Source organism: Thermobia domestica, chromosome 10, assembly GCF_964235325.1.
Source record: "Thermobia domestica chromosome 10, izTheDome1.hap1.1, whole genome shotgun sequence".
NCBI lineage: Eukaryota > Metazoa > Arthropoda > Insecta > Zygentoma > Lepismatidae > Thermobia > Thermobia domestica.
In genome coordinates, this window is record NC_137463.1 from 39,981,246 (window position 1) to 40,001,863 (window position 20,618).

Consider the following 20,618-nt stretch of genomic DNA (forward strand, 5'->3'; position numbering starts at 1 on the left):
AGAAAACGCGTCTTAAAGATCCCGATTCTAGCATATGATACAACACGTAAAGTTATCAAGTGACGACGTGGCAGAGCTAGGAGCATCTACGACCCCGTGCAAATGGTTCCGGGTTGCATCCTCGCTCGATTCAACTTTTTTGTTTTTTGCTTTAACCAATAAAGTAGCCATAAAATATTAATTCACCATATGCTTATAATGCATAAAACAATAGAAATATTCAAATCAGTTGTAAAATCTTTTAATGTTCTGTGTTAACTAGCAATTAATTGTACCCTATTCCGCGTTGTATATTGATATCACGCATTATATTATGGTTAGCACAGTCGTTGTGCAAAAAATGTTCTTGTCGCTTCGTGTCTATATTTGTGAACATTGTGCGAATTACAAGGGTAATGAGAGAGAAATTCCCTTTGGTAATACTGGATGTATGCTGTAATCAGCGGCGTCATTTCAGACTTCAATTGAGGGGGCAAGAGCACCACCGACATAAGGCTTTTACGTTTAGTTCTAGTGTATTAGTAGACAATCGATTAAAGGATATTTAATCCTCAAACTCTTGAGGGGTAATTGCCCCTCCTGCTCCCCCTAAGTGACACCCTGGCTACAACTGCCATGCTATTGTCGTCTGAAGTATAATCCATCCTCCCTTGCAAATGTCCGGTCAATTCGCACACTGTTTACAGATATAGACACGAAGCGTCAAGAACATTTTTTACACAACGACTCTGCTAACCATAATATAACTCCGGGCCGCTGTGACTCAATGGTAAAGAGTTTACCTCTGGTGCATGGGGTTTCGGGTTCAAACCCTGCTCCCGCCAAGTGAACTTTGTGCTGGACAAACACCATGTGCGTGGGTTTCGTCGGAGTTCTCCCGTTTCCTACCACTTTCTTCATTCCACCATTTCATTAATTTCTCATCTTCACCGTCTCCTTTAGACTAGCCGGCATAACCGTGGGACGTAAAACTCAAAAATTTAATGTTTTTTTCATAATACAACCCGTGGCATCAATATACTACGCGGAATAGGTTACATTCTATTGCTAGTTAACATGGAATATTCAAAGATTTTACAACTGATTTGACCAATTCTATTGTTTTATGTATTATAAACATATGATGAATTAATATTTTACTTGTAGTTAAAAATGGATACTTTATTGGTTAAAGCAAAAAACAAAAAAATTCACTCGAGCAGGAATCGAACCCAGGACTCTTTGCACGGGAGCCGTGGATCATCCTAACTCTGCCACGCCGTCACTTGAAAACTTTATACGTCGTGTCATACATGCGCTGAGTTAGAATCTTTAGGACGCCTTTCCTCCACTATTTCTGACTATTGCGCTCCTCCAGTTTGTAATGTTAACACTTTAAATGTGCACTACTGCCTCGCAAAGGATGGCCCCGAAGTTCATTTACCAAACTCTGGTTTTCCCATGTTAGTTAACTTTGGCGGGGCTTTTCTCATGTTACTTTCATACAATACATGTTCTAAGCGAGGAAAGGAAATATTAAAAATATACTCCAAAAAAGACTTTCTGATGAATGTCGCATCAGAGGGAGATGAAACTCGGCATTTAAACTCCTCGTTACAAATCTGTGACCACGTGATCCATCGTTTTTGGAAATTCCAACTCTAGGAAAGAAAGTAAGGCAACTGCTACAATATTTTAATTTCCCATTTTGTGTTCATAAACTGGCCAAAGTGAGTAAGCATTTTAGCTGTTTAAATTAAATCTAGAAGATAGTTAGCAGTTGGATTTACTTGGATCTTTTTCATTTCACTTCGCTTGATATGCTATTCTATTGGGGAACAGGTTTGAATATTTCGCAAATAATATTTCCATAGCCATTTATCGAACGAAAAGAATATGTTTATTTCACTAGTTGGTACCTGACCTTTAAAGACTGCTCCAGCCTATATTTTTAAACGAATTGTAAATTCTATTTTTGAGTTTTAGAATACACTAGCATCAATTATCTGCTTCGCTGGGATAAATTAAGAAAACATAGTTCCGCTAGTCAGTCACTTTTTACTATTACTAAAGCGCTCTTTTATATTGGTCTTTTTCGATGGTTTGTATATATCCCCTTCTCTCCCCATGTTGCGGGGCACGGGATCGGAAGTAACACCGTTCATCTCACCAACCTGGAAATCTATAGATTCGCCACTAATATCGGTCCTTTTCTATCGTATTTATATATCTCCCCCTCCTCCCTCTCTCAAACTGTGGGGTTGAATTTGGGTTTAAACAGCATCGGTAGTGTCACTGTTAATCTCAGCTAGCTCAAAAGCTATAGATGACTAATATCGGTCATTTTCGATCATTTTAAATGTCTCCCCTCCTCCCTCCCTAAAGTTACACCGTCAAAGTGATATGACAAAAACCATCTCAGGTTAGAACTTCATTTAGGTTGGAAACTTGAACGAGATCGGTCCGGTGGTTCAAGTGTTATTAAGTTTTATTTACTTTAGGTATCCCCTCCCCTCCCTTAAGTTCTACTGTCAAAGTGAAATGATAAAAAAAAAATCTCTGACCCTAACTTCATCTATGTTTAAAAATTCGACCGAGATTGATCGTTTGGTTCAAGACTTAAGTTTCACTTACTTTTTAACTCCTTCCTTCCCCTCCCCTAATTTTTATCGTCAAAGTAAATAGATACCGGTAAATACCATCCCAGGCGCAAATCGCATCTATGTTGAAAATTTGATCGATATTGGTTGGGTGGTTCAAGAGTAATAAAGTCACAAGGACAGCCAGTTTTATTTTTATTTTTTTACATATCTCCCCCCCCCCTCCCCACCTTGCACCGTCGAAATTAGATTATAAAAATTATCGAAGGACCGAACGTCATCTATCTTGAAAATTTGATAGAGATCAGTTGGGTGGTTCAAGAGTTAAGTTTTATTCATTTTCATACATCTCTCCCCTCCCCTATCCCTAACTCTTTGTTCTACCGTCAAATTGGTATGATAAAACTACCCCAGGTCTGAACCTCATCTATGTTGAACATTTGATTGAAATCGGTAGGGTGTTTAAGCGTGATGAATACACAAAGACAGTCACTTTTATTTTCATTTTTTAACATATATCTACCCCTGCCCATCCTTTACGTTGCATCGTAAACGCGAAATGGCAATAACATCCTAGGCCCGAACCTAATCTATGTTGAAAGTTTGATCGAGATCTCTCGGGTAGTTCAAGAGTTACTAAGTTTTATTCATTTCCATATATTTCCCCTCCTGCTCTCCCCCTTCCCTAAAATCTACCGTCAAAGCAAAATGATAAAAAAAAAAAAAAAACTACAGGGTGCAATTCTCAGATATGCTCTCAGTAGAGTTTTCAGATATACGCTGATTTCAAGGAGGGTCCAAAGTAGGCAGAATATAAGCTTAACAATAATGGACATCCACTGCTTCGGAGGGAAGTCGGAAGTGTTAAGAACCGGCAGCTCCATGTTTTTTTGTGTTCGCAATAATGTGTGATGCGATGGATTTCCTCACTGTATATTTCACGTTCTCTTCACTTATAAGCGCGAAAGAAAACATTACAACATGCGTTTTCCCGATACGAGAAACCGTGTTGCTGACGATCCTTAACACTTTCGACATCGCGCTAAAGGATTCTGTGTTCACTGCTATCAGGGCTTATCTTTGCCTACGTTGGACCAATCATAAAGTCAGTCAAATCGCAAAATTCGGTTGATTGTATGTCTGGGAATTTTACCCTGTATGGAATACTTTGTACACCCACTGAAAATTAATGAAATATGCATTTCTGGATTGCGTATGTGAGACTTCTTTTACCTGATAAGGAGCACCATCCACAATTTCTGGAATTCGAAATAGGACATATTGAAGTTTTGCTTTTTCGCGATTTTGGACAGCCCTAGCTCTGAAACTATGCACTTTTCCCCACAGGTCCATATGAACTTTTTCTCTTATTTTGATGTAAGGAATCACCTCCTAGAGTTTGTCGGTATAGTTCATTAACACCCTGTATAAAACTCTAATACTACAAGTAATGGCTGTTCCTTTGACGAAAAGAAAAAAAGTAAATATTACAAGTAATGGCTGTTCCTTCGGCGAGAAAAAACAAAACACACTTGACCACTGGCGTGTCTGGCATGTAAAATTTGAGGGGGGACATAAAGGAAAGTGATTTAAATGGTACTACCAAGCCCAACCTGTTTATTATCTTCGATTCCATTTGTTAGCTTTCTGATTACCTTCACGGACCTCCTGAGGTATATCAAGTCTGTTATAATCCTTATAATCCTTTCATAGCCAGAATATTATATTCCAAATAGTGTAATTATTATTTATATGTTATTATGTCGTTAGTAAATAAATTAGAATAAACTATTGAATATTTTGTACTTCAAAATATTGAGGTGGACGCGTCCCCCTCAACCCCCCGCCAAAGACGCCATGTTGTGTAAATTGCATCTGCAAACGTAATATATTTTGTTAATTTACCAACATCCACAGCTTTTAAAAGTTTTAATGGTCAATTACATAACTGAACCGATTTTCCCGTATTTTCCATCGCGTCAAGAAGCAACAGATAATATCCTGCGGAGAACATGCATTTTCTTATGTGACAGGCAATACCTATCCCGCCCTGAGTGCCATTACTTCTTTCTACACCCTTTCCCTTGGTTCGGATCAACTTCGTGTCCCATCGTGTGCTACGAAGAAAACCGAAGGGTCGCGGCCGACAGTTTCTCTTCAAGCTATCGAGTATTATAAGAGTGATTGAATAATATAATTGTATTTTATTTATTTATTTACTAAACACATTTCCGATATAGCAAAAATACCATTATTTTTATAAAATGTTTATTATTTTCATGAAGCAGAGAGAATTTTCTACTTGGCTTTAGAACTATTCCTACTAATTTTTAATCGACATCTAATAGTTTACGTTCATTTTTCTGCCTATTACCTGCATATTACTTGCAGAAACTATGCGGAGTAAATGTTTTATTTAATTACTGTTTTATGAAAGTTTAGTCATATGTTAATTAAAATTCCACTATTTTTAAGTTTCTCATTTCGGTTATGAAAATGATTATAAATGAAGCTTCCGCTTTTGATAAAATTCTTGAGTTTTAATGTTTTTAAAGACATAATTCTAAATTATTTGGAAATATTCAAATAAACTAGAATGAAGAAATAATACTAAGGAGCATTATTAGAACAAAACATTATTCCTTAAGGAATTCACAGAATCAAGCTTTTCTAAAAAAAAAAAAAAAAGTTACTATAGGGTATGGGATTCGAAGTGATGATCGTGAAAAAATAAAGTATATAAAGAAGAAGCTTTAACCGACTACTCTACAACGGCACAGTGAAGACTGCAGCTTGGCAGACGCATGTGACGAAACCACTAACACAAAATGCCTGATCGCTTCGCACATTTTGTAGCTTATTTCTATTTAGTCCTTTGTTTAAATGTAAAATGCTTAATAGCAATGATTGTTAGAGCTGTGCCACATGTATAGTAACTAACCTTATGACAGATTTACGTTGTATTTCTAACAAAGCATAAAATTCCCTCCCTCCTTGTAAATTTCGCTGCGCGTTTGCCACGTTTACGAAAATGGAACTTAGAATTTTTCGATGAAAGTTTCGGAGATTTCTTTTTTTAATTATAACTTGCTTATTTCTTAATTTTTTATTGAAATATTTTTTGGAAATATGTGTTTTGTTTTTCTGCATATTTCAAAGAAGAAATGTGTCATTTTCTATCACAAGAAAGAGAGTTATTTCTATTTATGTAATTTCTAAAGACATGCGACAACAATTTTGGACACAAGTGTACATATATTGTGGTAATAAATAGGTAATAAATTCCGGGAACTTTTTGACTCCCGCTCGTACGTTCAAAGTACATTTTTGCTTATCTCGCTGTCAGGAATCATTGAGTTCGTTACATTGAGTAAGTTACATCCTATAAACCTGCAGCGTTCGGTTGTAGTTTCTTACGTCTGATGATGGCAATAATAAATAGCTGAAACCTTTATTGTTTGCTTAACGTCCCATGATTATGTACCGAGCCTAAGGGAAACTGTGACTATGAGAGGGATAATAATGGGGAATGACGAAAGTGGGAGGAAACTGAGAAACTCCCGAGAAAGCCCACGCACATGAAGCATCGCAAAGCCCAAAGTTTGGGAGCTAAGATCGAACAAGGGACCCCATGTGCCAGAGGTAAGCGCTGTACCATTGAGATACATTTTGCTCATTGCTTATTATTATCATCACAAATTAGTAATAAGCGTTTTCGTTTACTGATCAAATTTTATTTTTGTTTAAGTTGTGACTATTCTAATATTAGTGTTACTTTCTTGTTACGCCTTAAATATATAGTGCAACTGAATTAAAACACACGTTTGTTTTCAGTTTCACTTCATTTGCTCGTAAGTGACATAGTGTAAGTATAATAATTAAGTTTATATTAATGGACACGTGTTTTGTAATTAACTGTATAACTGAACATCAGTAATTAGCTGTATAATAAAACATGGAAGCATGCTCTAAGACATCTCATGTTGACTGCGTGACTGACAGCTATAATCTCTTCTAGTAGGTCAAGGTGGCGTGTTTGCAAGTTCATGTTCAGGAGTACAGTACCACCTAGGTACAACAACAGGTCTTCCAAAGAAGATATTAGCCCGAAGCTGGGATGCAGTTAGAGATTTATAATGAATATCTGCAGGCGAACAGTTGCAGTACAATAAATTTGGTTGTTCTTTTTATGGACGAGAACTACATCTGTATGGTTGCGAAATATGGTCGCTCACTTTGAGGGAAGAGCGCAGACTAAAAGTATTTTAAAATAAAAATCCTGAGGCGAATATTCGGACCCAAGGAGGATGGGAATGGCAGAGACTTCATAACTAAATAAGTTATACCGTTTTTTAACATTGTTAAACTAATTAAGTCTAGGAGACTCAGGAGGACAGGTCATGTAGCCAGAACAGACAAAAGGTAGGAATGCTTTCAAAATTGTAACTAAAATACAATCGAAAAAAGATCAGTAGGAAAACCTAGATGCAGATAGAAGGACAATATTAAGGTAGGTCTGACAGAAATAGGAATACAAAGTAGAAACTGGGTTCAGGTAATTACGGACAGACGTAAATAGAGGCCTTTTGTGAATGTGGAATTGAACTTTCGGATGCCATATACCCAGTGGCGTATTTACGATTTTGTTTCGGGAGGGGCTTTGCTAACTATCGGGGGGGTGGGGCTTTGCCTGAAAATTTGAAAATTCTGCAAGACATTTCATATACTTGACTATAGTAAGTAAGATTTCGGGGGGCTTAAGCCCGGAAGTCCCCCCCCTAAATATGCCACTGCATATACCATAAAAATTAAGTGAAATCTTTCAGCTTAACGTACCACGCTTATGCTCTTTAGGCAAAGGGAGACGATGATTCAAGCAAGTGAATGATGGAAAAACTGGTGAAACGAAAAAGTGGGAGAAAACGGGAGTACTCCGAGAAAACCCAGGGATACGATGTTGTCCACCACAAACTTACTTGGCCGTGATCGAACTAGGGACCCCACGCACCAGAGGTAAGCGCTCTACCACTGAGCCACTATACCGCAAGACATATGCCATAGCAGTTTTTTTTATATATGGCTGTGTTTTGCACTTCTAAATTGGGCATTTTGATTTAAATAGATTTAATAAAAAAGCAAAATTTGACTTCTCTCATAATCAAAACCCACCATACATATAAAACTGTTTCTCCAAAACCTTTCTAGTTTACGCAACTAAATCTTCAGACGAAAGTCAGAGCTGCATAAGGAACTAAAGTTCCCCACAAAAGAAAATTCAGATTCTTTTGTCATTGATTGATTGCTTTATATTTACGTTCTTTGTCAGTAGCGAGGCTAGATGGAGCAGTACCTACAAATTAAAATCTAGTTAGAACCATTGCAGTGTGTGCTTGATGCTCTCACGTTGAGATTCGAACACAGGACCTCGTTCACCAATGGCATACGCGCAAGCTACTAGACCAGTGATGAGTAGCATTTCCCAGGAGATTAGAAATTAGAATACACGAGACTTCTACGAAGCGAGATGAAAAAACTTAATTTCTTGTTTCGTCTAGTCTGGTGAGCAACTGTAGTGATAAGGGGGATTTTTTTTTTTTTTTTTTTTTTTACAGATCGATCAATTTGATTATTGGAGTTTATGTACTGAGAAAAGGCCTACTTGTTAAAAGTGCAATCCCAACTATTACTCAGGTTTGTATCCACGATAAGCGTCCACATTGGTATGGGGATCGAATCCCAGCAACACACACGCAGACATGGGTGTTTGCTACTTGGCCAAATAGGTGCACAGAACACCAAAGACGACAAATCTTAACTTTCACTGAAATTATACGAGAACGCACAACTTATTTCTACACCCTCTCTTCAGTTTAGTTTCTTTCACTTTTTTTTCCGGTTTTGTTTCTATGCTTGTATATACAGGGTGGACCTTTATCTTGAAACGATCATGCCAATTTTTAAACCAATAGATTAAAAAGAAAGAAACTTTTGTACGATGAAAATATCAATAAGAAGTTGCTTCACGTACTATGTAATGCCACCAGATTGACAATGTTGCTAATTCAACAATGTTGAATCCCTTTTTCAAATGGCACTATGTCATATTATTACAGATTTCAATCTTGCATGTTAACCAAGAACTTACTATATAACACATTTATTATTCAGTGTTCCAACACGTAAATTTTGGAGGAGTTTACACGGGCGACGGAAATCCACATCCTAAGTGCCTTACTGTCAAATGCAATGTCATAATGTGACGTATTTCGAATAAATAGAAAAATTAAAATGGCTTGAAAAATTGCCTTTTTCTAAAAACAAAAAAGAATTTGTTCCTAAAAAGAAAAAAAATTATTTACGCAACTAACACATTTAATCATGTAGATTGGTTTCAACATACATAAAGACCGTAAACTAGTTTACAGTAATTTGACGTTTCAAACAGTTCCGCGGAGATATGAAAACGTGGGTAGATATGGCTATACTGCTTAAAATGACGTATTTGTGGGGAATTTTAAAACGGATTGTTGCTTTCCTTTGCTTTCGTAACAAAACAGCAGTAGTTTTTGGTAGCTATAATACCAAAAAGTTCTCGCAATTGCGTAGAAATGTTGCAAACTACCAATGTTTACCAAAACAATTTGAGAAAATTTAGAAGTAGATATAGTTTGTGTGGGAACACCTCAGGATTTATACGAGGTGTGTAATAGGCCCTAGGGCGATGACATCTCTAAGATATATGGAAGTTCTTAGTTATACTGACTGAGAGTTTGCTAAATCACAATCTTGTAATTCTACATGGAACCTCTTCATTGTGAACCAAGAACAATAACACTCATCTACGCAGGGGCGGATCCAGGACCGACTTCTGGGGGGGAGGTGGGTTGTAATACTGTTACTTTTAAAGGCCCCAAACTTTGGAATGGGTTTTATTTATATATACAAAATAAGAAAGTTTCACTCTTCTGGGGAGGCGATCACCCCCCTCTGGATCCGCCCCTGCGATCTACGCTTGATGGCTTGATAACCCAATCAGTTCACGATTATCTGTACAACTGTTCATACAGGTAGGAGGTAGAAATATTGTTCTAAACTTTTCTAGAATATTTAATAGAAAGAAATTACAATCATTATTATTCTCTCTCTGCCTTTTCCACTTCGGTGCCGAAGTTTTAGTTAGTCTTCTCCATAAAGCTCATCCTGGTATTCTTTCCCTGTTCGACCTTTTCCCCTGAATACTCATTCATTTCCTTCTTGGTCTCCTCCTACCTCTCTTTCCATTCACTTCCATATCATCGAGATACTCAGTTCTACCTACTAATTTTCATGTCTCTATCTTACAAAAACTTCCTTCACTGTAAACTTTTCTTTCAACTTATTTCCTATTTGTATTGTGTACGTAGTACATCATCGGCAAATATACATCAGGAGGAGCTTCATCCCTCACATCTTGGAGTTATAATATATGACAACGTTGAAGAGGTACGGGATTAAGGCTAGGCTCTGGTAAAATGTAACCCTAACAGGGCTTTGTTGTGTTCAATCCCACACCACTTTTAACTTGGAACAATTTCACTGAATATTCCAAAAGACATTTCTTATACAATTAGTCGTACAATTACGTCCGATTTTAAAGTTAGATTAGGGTTATTGCCAACTCTCTGTAATAATATGTTCACAGACCTTTAATTCATACGAATACGACGGAAGTAATCTAACCTCCTATGAATATCAGTTTATTGAATTCCTGAGAACACAACCAAATTCTGTACGCATTCTGATTCCGTATAACCACAGCCGACAATTGATTAAAATGAAATTTTATACTGTACTGTACAGTAGGCTACCACCTGACCCGACTTAAGATCGGCAGTTGTAATATAAGTCTATGACTAACTGTAATGTAAGTTCTCAATCAATTATGAAGTGGTTAAGTATATGTAATGCTTGCAACATTCAGCATTATTGAACCCAAGTCTGATGAATTGAATATTATTTGTACTATTAAACATGCCCAAAACAATATATGCATATATAATAACGTGGTGAGTTTGGTTGGTTGTCTTGGATTCGGAAAAGGGTTATTGACCGCGATATATTGCGTCTTACATTAACTCTTCCGGAGCAAAAGATCTTATACAAAGACTCCAGAATATCTTGAAGTACTTTTAATTTCGTAATTTAAAAAAAAAAAAGTCAAAATTTCATGTAGATATGAGCGATCTGTCTGTCTCTTTACATGGAAAATTCCAGATCATGGAAGAAACTTCCAACCAAAAGATTTTCTCAAAAGAACTTACCTCATATATTATAAACGATGAACGAAAGCTATCGATCTCTCTACTTCTTTCTTTCAAACACGTGTTAACTGTTTTGATTTCAATAGTAACGCTTCTTGATAAAGATAAAAGACATTTACAAACTATTTTCCTCGCCACATACACGCACGTACAGATGTTGCTGAATGCCTCAAGAGTAACAACACTGACTTTACTAAGCCAAGGTTACACAACTTCATTCCCCTCCAACGAAAGCCGTTCGGTTACTTTTTGGTATGGAAGAGTTTCTCCCCTGCAGCAATCCATCGGAGAGATACAATGCGGAACTCGTTCGGGTAGGTTTCTTCTCTACTTTCGGCGTTTACCACTGAATATTAAAATAAAGTACAAACTAAATATACTAAATGATAATACAGTTTTTTTTCTTTTTTTTTTAACTCACGGATTTCATTTGGGTCTAGAATTTCTAATTGAAGTCCGATTTTCATGCGGTTTGCGGCAAATGATCAAGGAAAGATGGGAGATTTATGGGACTATATGTACTAGTTTAAATTCATCGCGGATAATATCGGCCGCGCCTCAAGAAAAACAGCAAATATTCACCAGTGTACCTTACAATTGGAATGAGGTTTTGTATTTTTGAAGCAAAATTGCAGAATACAAATTAACTGTTAGTAAGAATACAAATTAACTGTTAGTGGTAACACTCATAAACATAAAAAGTCTTACGTTAGATCATTATTAATGGCACAAAGAAGACTCATAACATCTTGCTTTTAGAGGAGATGCTGAAAATGTCCGCCTCCTTCTTGTAGACAAAGTCGAACACGTTGTTCCATGTTAAGGGTTGTCAGACGTAATGTTTCATGGCTAATGTTAACAATTTCAGTTGTAATGTTCTGCTTCAACATTTCCAGGGATGTAGGCTGGTTTCTGTACACATGTCCCTTTAGGAAGCCCCACAGAAAGAAGTCAGGTGTAGGCAAGTCCAGAGATCTCGGAGGCCATAATCCCTTTGAAATTACCCTATTGTCAAAAAAAAAAAAAAAAAAACTTTCAATCAGAGTCATGCTGTCATGTGATGTATGGCATGTAGCTCCATCATGTTGATAATAGTCCTGTGTCGTCCAAATTTTCAGCAAATTTCAATGTCGTTCAAATTTTCAGCAAATTCAATACAAATTTCCCTGTACCGCTCTGTGTTCATTGTTCCATTGAGGAAGATCGGTTCCATTACACATGATGCTGAGACAGCACACCATACCCCAATACAACGGAATTTCCATTAAACTATGTGGATTATATATTGCCCATAACCGTGTATTCTGCGAATTAATGTACCCACAAAGATGAAACTAGGCTTCATCAGTAAACCACGTTATTTTGAGAATATCAGGATTACCCACAATGAACATTAAAAAAGCAGTTACAATAAACAACACGTTTATCTTTATCTGGATCCTACGGCCTTAGTTTTGCAATTTTTGCTGCCCTTTGACATGTTGAATAGCTATAGCCGGTTTCTTGCAACAAACGACGGAGAGATTTCTTGGGCGACTTAAGAGTCTTCATCCCGGCGAAATTAAAATATCGCTAATTTTACAGTAATTATGTGATATCTTCAAATAGATAAAAAATAATTGAAATATGGAACAAGAGCACCCTAGACAATATTATTTTGCGTGAGGTACCGTTATCACATGTCACCTAGTGGCTTTCCGTTTTCAGCTGTTTAGAAACGCGAAAATAAATGCCGATTTTCAAAATGGCTCGAAATCGAAAGCAGATAAGTGAGTCGTGATAGCGGTTTCTCATGTAAAATGATATTGTCTAGGGCGCTCTTGTTCCACATTTCGATTATCTTTTATCTATTTGAAGATATCACATAATTACTTTAAAATTAGCGGTATTTTAATTTCACCGGGATGAAGACTCTTAAGGAGTCGATAACTGACATCTTCCACAACACCTGCCTGCGGGGTCCGATGCTTCCCTGTCTCACTCAGAAGCGATCCTGTTTCTTCCAATTTATTCACTAGTGACAATATTGTGTTCTTGTCTGGAGTAGAACGTGAGGCAAATTTTTTTTCTAAATGCCCTCTTTATAGCAAAAACAGATTTCGTTTTCCAAAGCTTTTAACGATAAACACACATTGCTCCAAAGAGTACACCATTCTTACTGTATCCTGATCACCACACAGTAGCACACAACAGTACAGCACAATTCTCAATACAACGGCCCGGTTTCCTGTTTCTTAACTATGCTGAAATTGCCATCTAACAGAAAATATTCAAAATTTTACACCGCACCACACCTCATTCCAATTGTAAGGTACACTGGCGAATATTTGCTGTTTTTCTTAAGGCGTGGTCGTTATCACCCTGAATGAATTTAAACAAGTAAATATAGTCCCATAAATCTCCCATCCTTCCTTAATCATTTATCACAAACCGCATGAAAATCGGACATCAATTAGAAATTCTAGACCCAAATGAAATCCGTTAGTTTTAAAAGAATCACTCTGTATAAGTACAGTATATAGAAGAGTACTTCGTGATCTAGGAAACAAAGATTACAAAAAGCTATTTTGTCTTACCAAGAACGAAAGTTAGATTACCTGCTATGACCATATTCCTAACAATGCATGTGTTCCAATTCGAGCTCAAATCTGGACGCATGTGGTCTTTGTAGTAAACGAACTGTATTCATAAACACTGGTGCAAATCCTACGGAGATGAAGGGGACATGTCCTCTCCAATCCTGGAACTAGGAGGAATGTCCCCCCCTTCCCAATAATCCAATTTGAAATGTGTTTTTTGGGGGAAGAAATGTGATTATCTGTGTCCGATTGCCACAAAGGAAAGTGAGATGAAATTGTTGTCCTCCTAGAATAAGCCTCAAAACTGCCGCCTCCCAATATTGAAGACAACTCTGTTCCCCTGATCCTCCACACCATCGTTTTTCAACTTCATAAATATTTTGAATATTACCTCAAAAGGGTGACATATTTTTGGATCAGAATTTTTTGGTTAAAATTCGTCTTAGCTATATTTTCTGTTTTTTATTTCTTCTGGTTAGGTTAAGTTAGTACTACACCTTCACTTAGTAATTATTTCCGTAATATCAACTCATTTCCCATGTTTTGTTTGTTTGTTTGTTTGTTCGTGCATTCATGTATGCAGTTTCTTTAAACAGTGTATAAACGTAATTATTACGTGCATGTTAGTAGTTTTGTCTTACTCTTGTTTAATCCATACACAACCTGCACCGTTATTACCGAACTAGTGCGTCCGTTATCGGTCCAACTTCGAGTTTATGAACAAATCTTTCAACTAGGCACATCTTTTAAATGTCTCATAACATAGCACTCCACGACACATCTCTACTGGCCAAATAGCCAATCTGTACAAATCCGAAACCAGGAACCTAGGTAGCTCAGCACTCTTAAAGTTTAAAATAAAAGTTTCAAGTTTAAAATAAAACCAGTCTTGCCCATGAGACTTGTAAAATCTCTCCTCATCGTCTTGTCTTAAAAGTCGAGACGAAAAGTGTGTGTGTTTTTTTGTTTTTCTTTTAATCGGGACTGAAAGGAATTTTCATTTAATTTGAGACGTAAAGTATTTTTTTTTTAACATTCGAGACGAAAAGTAAGTATTTAAATTCGAGACGAAAAGTAAGTATTAAAATTCGAGACAAAAAGTAAGTATTTAAATTCGAGACGAAAAGTAAGTATTTAAATTCGAGACGAAAAGTAAGTATTTAAATTCGAGACGAAAAGTAAGTATTTAAATTCGAGACAAAAAGTAAGTATTTAAATTCGAGACAAAAAGTAAGTATTTAAATTCGAGACAAAAAGTAAGTATTTAAATTCGAAACAAAAAGTAAGTATTTAAATTCGAGACGAAAAGTAAGTTTATAAATTCGAAACGAAACGAAAGCCATGACAATTATTTTGTCATTTTCGATACAAAACGAGAAATTTCTAGTCTCGAGGCTAATACACACCTTCTATGATGTCCCAAATGGAAGGATAGCGTCGTTTAAATTTGCTATTGAGCCAGAAACTTTTTAAATAGGTATATGGTTTTTCATACACAGATTACAAGTTGCATGTGCGTAAAGGAGAAAATACACAACAATCTGCTAGTTAACAGTGCGTTTTGCTACGCACATAAATACGTTATTTCATCCAACAAAATAAAAGAAAACTATCAGTTATTGGCAACAAACAACATATTTTCTAGTGCCATAAAAATTAGTTTTTCTTGAATCACTCTAAAACTATGCTTAAGAAATTAAGTACGTCATTTTTTTTTCAGCATTATAAGATCTATCGACTATTTTACCTTCGGACAATAATTTAGCTAAACAGAAATTAACATTTAAGAATTAATGGTAATTTTAAGTTTCTCTCTGGTTAACCACATTATGTATTGTCGTCCTGGCAGTGTCAAAATTAAGAGCTTAATGAGTAGAGATTAGGATCAATTTCAATTCAATGCGTAATATTGTTTTTGTACCGTAACAAGAGCACAAGAGATGCAATTGGATTATTAAGGGCGATCAGTAAAAGGTTTATAGAAAAAAAGGAAAGGTATGTGTATGGTATTTCTTGATTTAGAAAAGGCTTTTGATCGCGTGAATTGGAAATTGTTGTTGGAAGTTCTAAGGAAAGTGGGGTTGAAATGGAAAGATGAAAGACTCATAAAAAAAACATATATGAAGCAACAAATAAGTGTTAGAATAGAGAAGAGTGCAATTGTGAGGAAAGTTTGACAGGGATGCTACACTATTTAATATCTAACTAGAATAAATAGTAAAAAATAAACGATATTGTATATCTAACATCTATGAATTACTTTCATTTCTAATTGTAGCTATTTTGGTCAACGGTGCTTAAAAGTGAACAATCTGTTGTGAAGAAGAAGAAGAAAAAGGTAGAATATATGTGGAGATAGATAAAATAATCATGTAATGAGAGTTGCTGTAACAAGATAATTATTTGTTTCGCATTGCTTTTACAACAGAAGAAAGATTATTCATGGAGTTCTAAGAATAAAAAGTTAATTGTGATATGCATTTGATGTGCCTAATTTCTCTTGTAATTATGAGTAAAAATTAAGGTGCTGGATCGTGTTGACTTAATCGAACTGTGGGCAATAATTGTAACAGAAAGGTAAAAGAATTTTAACGGTAAGTTAAAAATAGTCTGAAACGTTACCAAAAAAGCCTACAAAATGAAGACAGCATTTCAGTAGGTTAGGTGTAGGGTACATACGGTTTGCGTATAATATGGCACTTGTCGTTGAATCTGAAGAGAAAATCGATATAAAATGTTAGAAAACTTGAAGGACTGAAGAATATGAGATGAAAATAAATGTTAGAAAGACAAAAGCCATCTTGATTGGAACGAAGGAGTCGGTGTGAAATATATAAGTAGGAGGGGTGAAAATAGAACAGGTTAGTAGTGTTAGTAATGATACGAAATGTGTGCGTGAAATAAAAGCAAGAATAGGAATGACGAAATAAACTTTTAGTTGCAAGAAAATACTATTTTGTGGGTCCTTGAATATCAAGAGTTGAGAAAAAGACTCATAAAATACTTCTGTGGAGTATTGTACTGTCTAGGTCAGAAACATGGACATTACGCAAAATTGACGAAAAGCAACTGGAAGCTTTCGAAATGTGGTTGTGAAGAAGAATGGAGAGAATTAGCTGGGTCGAGCGAAAGCTGGAATGAGAGAGTGTCAGGTATGGTGGGGGAGAAAAGGTTAGTTTTAGGTATTATTAAGAAGAGAAACTGGTTGGGTCATTGGCTAAGAACGAACTGTATCATTAGGGACGTGCTAGAGGGTACGGTGGCAGGAAAGGGAGAGAGGGGCGAAGGAGACTACAATTAATGGATGATATCAAAACAGAAAAATCGTACGTGAAGACGAAAAGGTAGCAGAAGACCGTGGATCATTGAAACTTCTCAGCTGCGGTAAGTGATCTCCCAATAATGACAGTGTACCTATGATGATGATGATGATGATTGTTTGAATCACCTTACTTGTAAAGAACCTAAATTTGTTCTGTAGTAAGGAGATATGGTGGGCTCAGTAGTAGAGCGCTGACCCCTGGTGCGTGGGGTCCGGAGTTCGATCCCGCTGAAGTTCGTGGTAGTCTACATTGTGTCCGTGAGTTTCCTTGGGGCACTCCCGTTTCCTCCTACATTCTCATTTTACCAATTCTTCCATCATTCAACTGTCTAATTATCCGTCCTCCTTAGCCTAAAGTGGATATTCGTGGGACGTTAAACTCATAGATTTGTTGTGTACTAGTGTAGTCTTGGAATGAAAAAAAAAAAACCCTTCCTGGAATCGTGCTTGAACTAAAATACTTACCAAAATCAAGAATGTTGTCTTGTTTTATATCCCCAGTTAGAGAGTAAAAAGTTTCCTTTAATGTTAATTTTCCTTTAACGTCTTCCTTGTTAGTTGCAATCTAGAAATCTTACATAATGAATTGGAAGCCGAGATTTATTTCACAACGTCTAATTAAATTAACTTCAGTTTATTGTCTTCTCCTCCCCCTTCCCCTAACTTTAGAGAATTTGGTCCATGTCTATTGTATGCACATACAAAAAAACGAATGAACGCGTGTTTGTCTTATAAATTACGTAAGAGAGTTCGCATTGTGGGAAGATCTAATATACTGAATGTATAGTACAAAAAGTATTACATAAGATAAACGATACATATACTTAACTCTGTCAATCAACTCTGAGGAAACAATCCAAAATGAGAAAGTTGTTAAATAATAGTAATAATAAGATGATATTCTGGCTAAGACTGCGTTCTGACACATGGACTGTTTGAATGTCAAGTGGCCTAACTCAAAGAATAATAATGTGAACTAACGCTTTAGTTAGCTTCTTAGACCTTATTTAAAAAGATTATTGTAAATTCAAAGTTATGAGATCAAAAACAGATATGTTTTTTGTTGCTAATGTCACCGAAATACGAATTGTTTATGAGATATTCAATTTTAAATTTCACTGCTGGAAAATTTTAATTTTGGAGTTAGACCATTTGGCATCCAAGTGATTTATATCTATCTTTTTGCCATAGCATTAAATCTATTGAGAGTGTGTTCGAAGCATAAAGATCATTTTCAGCATCAACATTATGTATACTGTTGAAAATGGGATTCGAACCACTATGCTTTCAACGCGAGGTAAGTATTCCCTCCCCCCACCCTTGAACCTCTCCCCACAAAAAAAAAAATCTGAGTGCGCGCCTGGTTTACACTGATACGTACTACCGAACATAGAAATCACGATGCAAAGAACCCCGCACAATCCTTACGGAAATTGAATTTTGCTGGAATTGCTTGAAACAGTGATATGTTGTAGATATTATGCTTCTGTGAAAAAGTCTCAATGGACACAACCACCGATCATTGACCATCGGACCACTATAGGGCTATTTAAAAAAAAAAAAGTGTCCATTCACAGTTTCATTCATTTTCACCGAAATCCAGAACATCGTAATACTGTGCTGTTTTCAAAAAAGTGGTCCTATAGTGACCAAATGGTTAGTGATTGGTAGTTATGTCCATCGAAACTTTTTGTGAGGATCACAATATCTACAACATATCGCGGTTTCAGTCATTTTCACCGAAATCCAGAATATCATGGTCTTCGGTCGTTTTTTAAAAAAAGGGATCCTGTAGTGGTGAAACTGTCAGTGATTGGTGGTTGTGCCCATTGAGACTTTTCTTATAAACACAATATCTACAACATATCACGGTTTTAAGCAATTCCACCGAAATCCAATTTTCATAAACTTCGTGCGGGATCCTTTGAAGGTTTTTGGAAACCGGGTAACCAAATATCTTGTTTGTAAAAATTTAGGAATTCTCACTTCACTGAATTTTTGCTTTCGAGCTGAGTCGTATTGAATTTTTATCAGTTTCATCTTTATATGGGATGGCACATTCTCTGTGTCGGTTGATAAAGGACAGAAAATAGAGAGTTCATTTTCGATAGATCTGACATTGCGGTATCTTTCTTCGAAAATCAAAATGAAATGAACGCTTTCAGTTTTACGTCCCACGGTTATGCCGACTAGGCTAAAGGAGACTGTGATGATGAGAAATGAATGGAATGGAATGAATAAAGTGGGAGGAAACGCGAGAACTCCGAGAAAACCCACACAGACGTTGTTTGTCCACCACAAAGATCGCTTTGCGCGAGCTGGGATCGAACCAGGGACCCCACGCACCAGAAGTGAACGCCCCATCACTGAGCCACCGCGGACTCCATCTCTCTTCGAATTCAGTCTTAAAACGCTAAAGCTTCTCGGCAGACATTTCGTTTAAAACAGATCCTGTTGAACTTGCTATGTAGTTAGCACAAGTTGGGAAGTTGGTCGAGATTTCGAATGATTTTACTTGTTGATTGAAGTTTGTAATAATTATCTCTCTCCCTTCTATATTATCAAAATACTTTTTGTTCTTTTCTCCGTCTGAACCGAGGCCAAAGAAAGATAAGTTAAGGGCCGCGAGTTTGACATGCCTGTTGTAGAGTATGTCTATATTTAAATTGTGAAAATTTCCGTGTACAGTACAACCTCTTTTATCCGGACTAACTGGGACCAAAGGCAATCCGGAAAATCGGAAATACAGATAGTCCGGGTAAATGGGTAGTAACCTAAACAAATCCTTAAATAAGCAGACTTACCGTTTATTACGATAGCTCTTCACATCACTTTTTAAAACAAAGACTTGGTCCACTGTCTTTTGTTTCAAACACGTGTGGCGTTTGAATGAAGCACTGTCACGCAAACGCTTTAACATTTAGTAGTTCAGCTGAAATGGTGTCGGGCTGACGCTCCAAGTACGCCATGATGTTTGCCAGCTGTTGTGTAGCATCTGCATGTGTCGTCCGCTGTTGCAAAGTGATCGCTGCCTCCTCGTCCACATCTTCTTTCTCACCGTTTGATATATTATCCGGATCAACGAGGGCCGGGTGGGCTCGCGTAGCATAGTCTCTAACGCTCTCATCTTCGGTGCGAGCTGTCCCGGGCTCGATTCCCGGTGGGGGCACTCGGTCGAAAAAGTGTAAAATACTTTTTCAGGCCAGCACTCCTGAATGAAGTTTTCCTCATTCCCACCAGACAAATGCCTGGGTGGTACTTAACTTATAGGTCCCAGGCCGCTTCCTTCCCTTTTCCGGGATAGTGTGCTCGCCGAAGAACATTATCCCTCACACGTGACGGGTTAAATGGCCATAGATGCCGAGAACCCAGAAATCTAAATCCCAAATCAACGAGGGCCGGTTAAACGAGGTTGTACTGTATTTTAATCAATTAGTTTACTAGTTACAAAGTCGTTTCACGATAAATAGCCCATGCTCTATTATACGCTACGCTCTTTTCTCTTTTTCGAATTTAAGTGACTAACAAAAATAGAAAGTGAACCAATATCTGAAGAAAGAAATTACCAAATAAATTAATAACGATTTCCAGATTCTTTCTCATAGGCCAGAAATCTATGTGATGAAGGCATAATTGTTAAGTACTCTAATTTCTGCACTGCACCTGGCAATTGTAAAATCATAAAATTCTGTTGAAAGATATTATAAAGTCACTGTCTTTGACTATAAAATTTATTAACTATAAAATTACTCATTTATTAACTATAAAATTTACAAAAAAGGAGTGAAAGTAGCGAAGAGCGTTTGAAGTCATTCACACTCAGAACCATGGCTCTTAA

The 20,618-nt window shown here is 36.7% G+C and overlaps 1 protein-coding gene across 3 annotated transcripts in view; it reads right to left on the bottom strand.

Annotated features, from left to right (window-relative positions):
* LOC145662458 (putative fatty acyl-CoA reductase CG8306) overlaps positions 1 to 20,618 on the bottom strand; it is a 259,750-nt gene that overhangs the window by 70,309 nt on the left and 168,823 nt on the right. The window contains exon 1 of one of the 3 annotated variants that reach the window (XM_081728054.1): positions 10,880 to 11,071. The exons of the other annotated variants lie outside the window; for them this stretch is intronic. The gene's annotated coding sequence lies outside the window, so the exon portion shown is untranslated. Of the gene's footprint in view, positions 1 to 10,879; positions 11,072 to 20,618 lie in introns of those variants that run through there. 3 annotated transcript variants of the gene reach the window in all.